Source organism: Marmota marmota, unplaced genomic scaffold (assembly GCF_001458135.2).
Source record: "Marmota marmota marmota unplaced genomic scaffold, marMar, whole genome shotgun sequence".
In the NCBI taxonomy this organism is placed as follows: Eukaryota; Metazoa; Chordata; class Mammalia; order Rodentia; family Sciuridae; genus Marmota; species Marmota marmota.
In genome coordinates, this window is record NW_025999932.1 from 38298103 (window position 1) to 38306686 (window position 8584).

General features: G+C 35.5%; 1 non-coding gene across 1 annotated transcript; it reads right to left on the minus strand.

Annotated features, from left to right (window-relative positions):
* Window positions 1–8478: 8478 nt before the first annotated feature.
* LOC125616189 lies at window positions 8479–8584 on the minus strand. The gene has a single exon (XR_007346829.1). It is a non-coding gene; the product is annotated as a U6 spliceosomal RNA (small nuclear RNA).

Genomic DNA, 8584 nt, shown 5'->3' on the forward strand with positions numbered 1-8584 from the left:
TTTTTCTACACAGCAAGTAGATGCTGGTCAACATCAACTCTCCTTGCAATGGAATTCCTTTCTGAGTTACCATTATTATCATCACAGATTTGTTTTCAACTGCAGATGTTTGGGTACTTTTGATCTGTGAGTCCATTTCAATGAACACTTGCTAGATACTTCCACTGAGGTCACTGTTCTGACACCCCCTGTAGAAAACATGGTCCTTTCAGACAACAGCATCCAGGTTATTTAATCAGCCGTGTTATTGTAATTTAAATACACTTCCTGCAAATTCCTTAGGTTCTTTTGTGTCTCTCAGTTATTTCCTTTTTCAAAAATATCAGAGTAATAGATGGTGCAACTGCTGCTTAGTTAATTTTTTTGTGTGTACATCATTCCCCTGCTTAAAAATTTGTAGATTCACAGATTCTGATGCTAATCTGGTGATAGATCTGTACTGAGTATAACAACCTGAAAAATAGTACAATCAATGTTCAGTTGTCAAATGTCAACCTTCCTTTACTGTAAACGATAGAACGACCAAAGAATGACTGACGGGGTTGGACTTTCAAAATCTTACAGGAATGAGTAAGTCAGGTGTTCAGCACTCATGTTCAGCACTCATTGTCCAAAAAATCAAGGTTCTTGGAGAAGATCCAGTATTATAATGAGTTAGAAGCAAATTATCAAATCCATCCTGGTTGACGCAATAACTGTCCTTGCTTGTGAAGCCACCTGCCTCCATTTGAAGATGTCAACACCAAAATTGGGACAGCACTTATGATGTGCCCACCATGCTCTAGGCAGTGGAAAGAAAACCAAAATGAAAGCGCCTCACCCAGAGAGCTTCTAATTACCAGGGAAGTAACAGGCAAGGCATTTTAAGGCACAAATAAATAGAAATAATGAGATGATATTGAGCAAGAAGAAATTTCAGGATGAGCTCAGGAAAATAAGACCTATCAGACTTCTCTATATAATCACTGGAGCCATTATGCTGCATAATGTCGTTGGGACTATTAGTATTAATGATGGTAATCATCATTTATTACGGTGCCGCGTGGAGAACAATTCTGCAGCGGTAGAAAGATAGAACAGATAGGTTTGAAAAGAGACATCCCTTGGTGCCCTGCACAATATGAATTCCAAGAACAAAGGTCTTAACCACTTTGTTATCGAAAAAAAAGTGCTGCCTGACCACATCTAAGGCAGGTGTCTTCCTTGCAGTTCTATACCTTTAATTAAAGATGATTCTTAATATGACTAACTCAGCTGAAAAAACACTGAAATCAAGAACCGTCTATTGACGGCTGGTTAAAGCACATTTGTCCTTTGTACTATGTTTTCTTTCCCCTCTCAGCAGTAATCCACAAAATCAATTTACTTTGTCATCGCATGCAAGAAATCAAATAAAGGATGTAAAAATAGAACATTAGGAGAAAAGTTAATAATGCATAGATTATTTAGTAAAGCATTTTGCTTGAGATTTTATTGAGATAACTGTAGATTCACATGCAGGTATCAGCAATAATGCAAAGAATACTTTCTATCAGATTCTCCCATTTTGTAGAACTTTTGCAAACAAAATATTGACATGGATACGATCCGCCTATTTTATTCCATAGTTCAACATGTAAATATTTGCACAGATGTATTTGGTTCTGTACAATCTTGCTCCAGTCAACACAGGGAAAATTCTATCACCAGGAGGACCTCTTCTGTTGCCCTTTTATAAAAACACCCACTTCTCCCTTCCCTGCATCTTTAATCCCTGATCTATCTGCATTTCTAAAGTTTTATCATTTAAAAAAGTTACACATGTGGAAACATACAATCTGTGAAACTAGATGGGCCTTTTTTCATTCAGCATAGTTTCCTGAACATTCATCCCAATCATTGCTTATATCAATAGTTGGTTCTTCTTAATTCCTGAGTAGGAGTCCATATAATCTACGTACCCTTTACCTGTTGAAAGACCTCTGGGCTGCTTCCAGGTTTTGTTGGTGTAGTGACTTTTTGTTTTGTTGTTGTTTTAGTTCTGGGGATTGAACTCACAGGCACCTTATGACTGAGCTACATCCCCAAGATCTCACTCAGTTGCCCAGGCTGACCTGGAACTTGGATCTTCCTGCCTCAGCCTCTGGAGTTGCTAGACTTACAAGTGTGTGCCCTGCCACTGACCTAGTTTATTTTTGCTTTTGACAATTTGTGTCTTTCCCTTTTTTATTTGTCTTTTTTATTTCTCTTTTTTATTCTGGTGAGCTTTGCTACAGTTTTACCAATTTTATTCACTTTTTTCAAAGACCCAACTTTTAGTTTCATTTATTTTCCTCTATTGCTTTCCTATTTTCTATTGTACTGACTTTGCTCTTATTTTTATTACTTTCTTCCTTTGGCTTGTTTTGGATTTATTATAATTTTCCAGTTTCTCAAGGTATGAACTTAAATAATTTATTTGAAACCTTTCCTCATTTCTAAATAGCATTTAATGCTATAGACTTTCTACTTTAGTTACATTCCACATATATTGACATGTTGTATTTTTATTCACTCAATTCTATGTACTTTCCTGCCTTTGAGAATTTCTCACTGACCTATGGATTATTTAGAAATGATATATTTAATTTTTACATGTTGGCCAGACACAGTGTTATAGTCCTGTAACCCCAGATACGTGGGAGGCCGAGGCAGGAGGATCACAACTTCAAGGCCAGCCTCAGCAACTTAGCAAGATTCTGTCTCAAAATGTCAACATTATATAATTCAGTGATAGAGGGCCCAGGATCAAATCCTGAGTACCCACCCCACCCCATAAAAACAAAGTGATTTCCCATGTTTATAAGGATTTAGCTGTTATTTTACTTTTACAGATTTCTGGTTAGATTCCATTATGGTTAGAGGATGTACTCTATAATTTCCAATTTCAGTTATTTTCAGCAGTTTTTAAAATAGAAATTATCTAAATTGATTCAAGAGCAAATACAAAACTTAGACCTATTCTCAGGGGTAATAATTTAAAATATTCCACTCATACAGGGGTAATAATTTAAAATATTCCACTGATGTAATGATGAAACCAAAGGAACTAAGAAATACATGCAGACAACTGCTGAAAATAATGAAGATAGATTTGTGGGTACTAGATGACTATCAATCCCACCCCATCTGCTGAAGAAATTAATTCAGAGATTTAAAAAAATCTACATACCAAGGAAACACCATGCCCAGATTTGACACCCAAGTTTTATCAAACCTCTCCTTGTACCAAATGTTCCATATGGTAGAAAAAAGAAGAATCATTTTCCAAGTTAGGAGTAGATAAGAAAGAAAAATTATACATAATTATAAGTATGAATATAGATACAAATACAAACAGAATGATAGATAACCCAATTCATCAATGCATGTAAAAGATTACCCTGAGTAACCAGCGTTTATCCTAATGGTTTAACATGTGAAAACCTATTAAGATAATTTGCCACATTAAGGAAAAAATTTTAAGGGCTGGGGAGGTGGCTCAGTGGTTAAGGGCCCCTGGATTCAATCCCCGTACCATAATTAAATAAATAAACTGAGAGAGTTCAGCAAGGTGGTATGATACTAAAGCAATATCATTGGTGTCTGGGCACAATGGCAGGTGTTCTGTGTTTGTTGGGCACAATGGTGTTTTGTGTTTGCTACTAGGGACGTTGAGGCAGGAGGATCCCTGAGTCCAGGAGTTCAAGACTAGCCTGGAAAACATAGTGAGACCCTGTTTCTAAATAAATAAATAAGTAAATAAACGACATTTCAGTATTCTAGCAATAACCAATTAGGGTGTAATTTTTAAATGATCGCATTTATAATAGCATTTTAGAAATACAGGTAAAATGAAATATATGAAAAAAAAACCTTTATGAAAGGAGAACCTTGTAATGTATCACTTAGTAACTTAAAGGAGACCTAAATCAACAAGGAAATTGACTATATTCATGGAAGACTCAGTATGCTAAAGATGTCAGGTCTCCCCCAAAATAATCTATAAATTCAATGAATGCCAACAAATTTTCAGAAGAATTTATCTTGGGCTTTGACTAGCTAACCCTTAATTTCAGATGATGTAGTAAAAGATCAAGAATAGTAAGATAGTTTTGAAGAAGAAAAAAAAGACATCAATCTACCAGATATTAATTACCATAAAACTTTGAAAGTAAAACAATTTGGCATTGGCAAAGCAGACAAATTCACCAGGAAAAAAAATCAAGAAAAAGTACTTGCATGTGTATAAATATAGTATATGAAAGAAGTGATATTACAATTCTGTAGACAAATGAAGTAAATAAGTGATGTGGGGACAATATGTTTCCATATTAAGGAAAAGGTTAGACTTTCATCTTGTACCATATGTGCACTCAATTCCAGTTGTTTTAAAGATTCAAGTGTGAAAAGCAAAACTTCAAGTCTTTCATGTGATAATATAGAAGAATATATTTATGACCACAGGGTAGAACTAATTCCTACACCAAAGTCAAGAAGCAAAACTCATAAAGAAAATACAATTAAATTGAAGTATTTTTTAAATTTAAAATCACTATAAAAATATTGAAAGACAAACTAGAAATTCAGAGAATATACTTGCAATGTATATTTTAACAATGATTTAATGGTCTAACTACATGAAAAACTCCACACATCAAAAAGAAAAGATAGAACACTGGCAGTGATAAAAAGAGTAAATTCAAAGAAATGAAGACATAAGAGGACAATTAATATAAAAGTAAAAATATTTTCATACAGGTCAGTAATTAAAGAAATGCAAATAAAAACAAGGAAATGGCTTTTCATGCCTATCAGATTGGCAGAATTTCTGATAATACCAAGTGTTGTCCAATATGAAGAAATCCCTACACAAAACTGGCAAGAATGAAAGTTGATACAAACACTTTAGGGAATTGTTGGAGTCACCTAATAAAAATAGAAGTTATAGATACTAAAGATCCAGAAATTCTACCTTTTAGAATATACTGTACAGAAACTTTTGCACTTGAATGAAAGTTATATATACTTAAAGAGACACATAATTAGATTTTCATGATGTCATTGCTCACAATAAGAAAATATTGAAAACAGCTTACATGTTCATCAATTGGAAAATAGATCAGTGTGATATTTGTTGAACCACATGAAATTGCTGCTATTCAACCTTTTTTATGACTCAAACTAGTAAATTTATCAAATTGAATACCATAGAAGATAAAACAAATGCATTAGATTAATTTCAAAAACAAACCTAGATTCAATTTCAAAAACAAAATATTCAGTAAAGAATATCCTTGCTGTAATACATATAGTATGATCACAAGCATACTTGGGTAAAAATCAGCCTCCTTGAGCCAGAGAATGCATAACAATAACTAGAAGGCTTTTTTTTTTTTTTTTAGCTATTTGAAGAATTTGTTGAGAACTGCAATAATCAGTCTTCACTAGAAAAGAGAACCAATAGGACGGATGGCTAGATGATAGATAGATAGATAGATAGATAGATAGATAGATAGATAGATAGATAGATAGATAGATAGATAGAGACAGACATACATAGATACATAGATAGAAAGACCTTAGGTCACCAAGTCCCATGAGCTGTCATCTGCAAGCTGGAAGCCCCAGGCAAGCCAGGGGTGTAGGTCCAGTCCAAGCTTAAGAGCTTGATAACCAGGGGATTTAATTGTGTAAGTCCCAGTCTGAATCTGAAGGCTCAGGAACCAGGAGCACTGATGTCCAAGGGCAAAACAAGATGGATTTCCCAGCTTAAGTAGACAGAGCAAATTTGCCATTTCTACACCTTTTTGTTCTTTTCAGATGCTCAACAAATTGAATGATGCCCGCTGCATTGGCAAAGGCAGATTGTTTTGGGTTTCTGAACGTGCAAGTGATAGAATCCAGCTGTGTCCTCCTCCTCTTTCAATTCCATCAAGAATCTACTTATTAGGGCTGGGGCTGGGGCTCAGTGGTAGAGTACTTGCCTAGCACATGTGAGGCTCTGGGTTCGATACTCAAAACCACATAAAAAGATAACCAATTAAAATAAAGGCATGATGTCCACCTACAACTACAAGAAAGAAAGAAAGAATCTACTTACAGAGCTGGGGCTCAGCAGTAGCGCACTTGCCTGGCATATGTGAGGCACTGGGTTCGATTCTCAGAACCACATATAAATAAATAAACAGATAAAATAAAGGTCGATCAACAACATATCACATATAAATAAATAAACAAATAAAATAAAGGTCTATCAAATATATATATAGACATATATATATGAATTTACTTATACAAACCACTAATGAACAATGTAAAATTTACAAGATGTTTCATAGATTCTGAGAAAAAAAGAGGTTGACAAAGTATATCCACAGCACACAGCCTGCAAATCCCCAGAGACACTTCTCTTCTCTGTTCCCTGATCCTGCTACAGGTGGTTTTCTTTCTGATCCTTTCACCTCCAGTCTCTTTGGCTCCTTCTATCATGTAGAACAATTTAGCGACCATTGTTGATTCCTTGAGCATTTTCTTGAGATTCTGACTTTGATTCCAAGCATTTTTTAACTTAAAATTAAAACTAAAGTATTAATCTTATTTTAGGTCTCAACTGGCCTCAAGCCTATAATCCTTAAGGCATATCTTTCTGGAAACGTGGAAGGGAGCATTTTATTCATACTCCATGGATGTCCAAAGCAAGTTACCAGCCAACTGCTTCCATGGGAGCAATAAACCATTTATAAATGAGAAGAAAGATACTAGAGACAAAGATCCTTGGATTATCCTCCAGACAGAGGCTTGATCAGTTTACCAGTTCAGCTGCATGAAGGAAGAAATGGAATAGAGGATCCAAGAAGAGTTATATCTGTGCAACTACATACATCTGTGCAGTGGCTCTGCCCCAGGAGTAATCAAAACCCAGTCATTGTTCAGGGGTCAAATTGGTATTGCCTCCTTTGGGGAAGGAGAAAAGGAGAGGAGGAAGGTGGTATAGCAGAAGTTATTGATTGTCCCACAGAATCAATTCTTGTTCTCTTCTCAGGAGTTAGAAGCCCCCAAATATAGCTGGGTACTAGCTACCTAGAATAACAACTATATTTCTCACCTTCCCTTGAGGCTTGGTATGGCATATGGCCAAGTTCTGGACAACGGGATATATGCATATAGTGATGTATGCAGCTTCCTGAAAAGTGTCCTTAGAGATGGGGAATATATGTTCTCCTCCGATTGTTCTCCATCTCCTTGGTCAGGTTATGGATGTGATGGCCAGACCTAGAGAAGCCTCTTGGACCACAAGATCAAAGCCACACATTGTGATGATGCTACATAGCAACAATTTAGAGCCTAGGTCTCTGACAATTGCAAAATTGCCTTCTGTCTTCTTTAACTCATTATTCTTACAAGTTCCCTGTACCTTGTAGCTGAGCTCATTTTAGCTGATACAATTAGAGATACCATATTGAAGTGAAAATCAAGGAAATCTTGACCTCTATGGTAAGAAGTTTAGGGCTTTTTTGTATATATCATCAGAGCAAATAATGATTTTTAAGATAAGAAGAGAAATAATGGAGAAATAAAATTCATTCATTTTGTGGTACTGTTGCATTTTCCCTTTAAATCATTAAGAATTAGAGCACAGTTTTAAAAAGCACAGGTCACTAAGCTATATTATCAAAGAAAAAGGGAATAATGAAGTGAATTTGCCAATCTGAATCTTTACTTAAAATAAATCTAATATTGATATGATATACATAGTAATTCTTGAGAAATGAGTAGAGAATGTTGCAATGAACTTTTTCAATTAATAATATTGATGTTTTTTGCATAAAATTATTTATTTTTGTCCACTGTCTTTGGTTTAACAACCAAAGTTATTACCAGTTACCTGGTAAGTAAAAAATAAATATAAATAAAAGCAATGAATGAGGGTGGTACAGTAAAAATTTGTAATTTTAGATTGCCTACGTCCTAATCATCACTCCCAGTATGAAGGAAAGAATTGCTGGAGCCTCTCCCGTAGCCCTTTTTCCCACCCTGGTTACTGTCACAGAGCAGACTCAGATCCTAAGGACCTCTTATTCTGAGCATGGCCCAAAAGGTGGGAATATTAGTTGGAGTTCTTTGATAGCTTCTTGTGGAAATGCTCAGGTGAAAATGTTCTTTTCAATCTTATATATGTAGGTTTGTATTAGGAAGATCTCTGGTTCTTGTGATGGTTAGTTTTATGAGTTAACTTGACTGGGCTAAGAGATGTCCAGAGAATACAACACTATTGTTGGATATGTTTGTGTGGGTCTTTCCCTCCTTTAAGTTTTTCTTTAAAAAAAAAAAACACAATATGGGGCTGGGGATGTGGCTCAAGTGGTAGCACGCTCGCCTGGCATGCGCGGGGTGCTGGGTTCGATCCTCAGCACCACATAAAAATAAAATAAAGATGTTGTGTCCACTGAAACCTAAAAAATAAATATAAAAAAACCACACAATATGGACTGCTTCATGAATTTCTGTGTCATTCTTGCACAGGGACCATGATAATCTTCTCTGTATCGTTCCAATTTTAGCATATATGCTGCCGAAGTGGCAC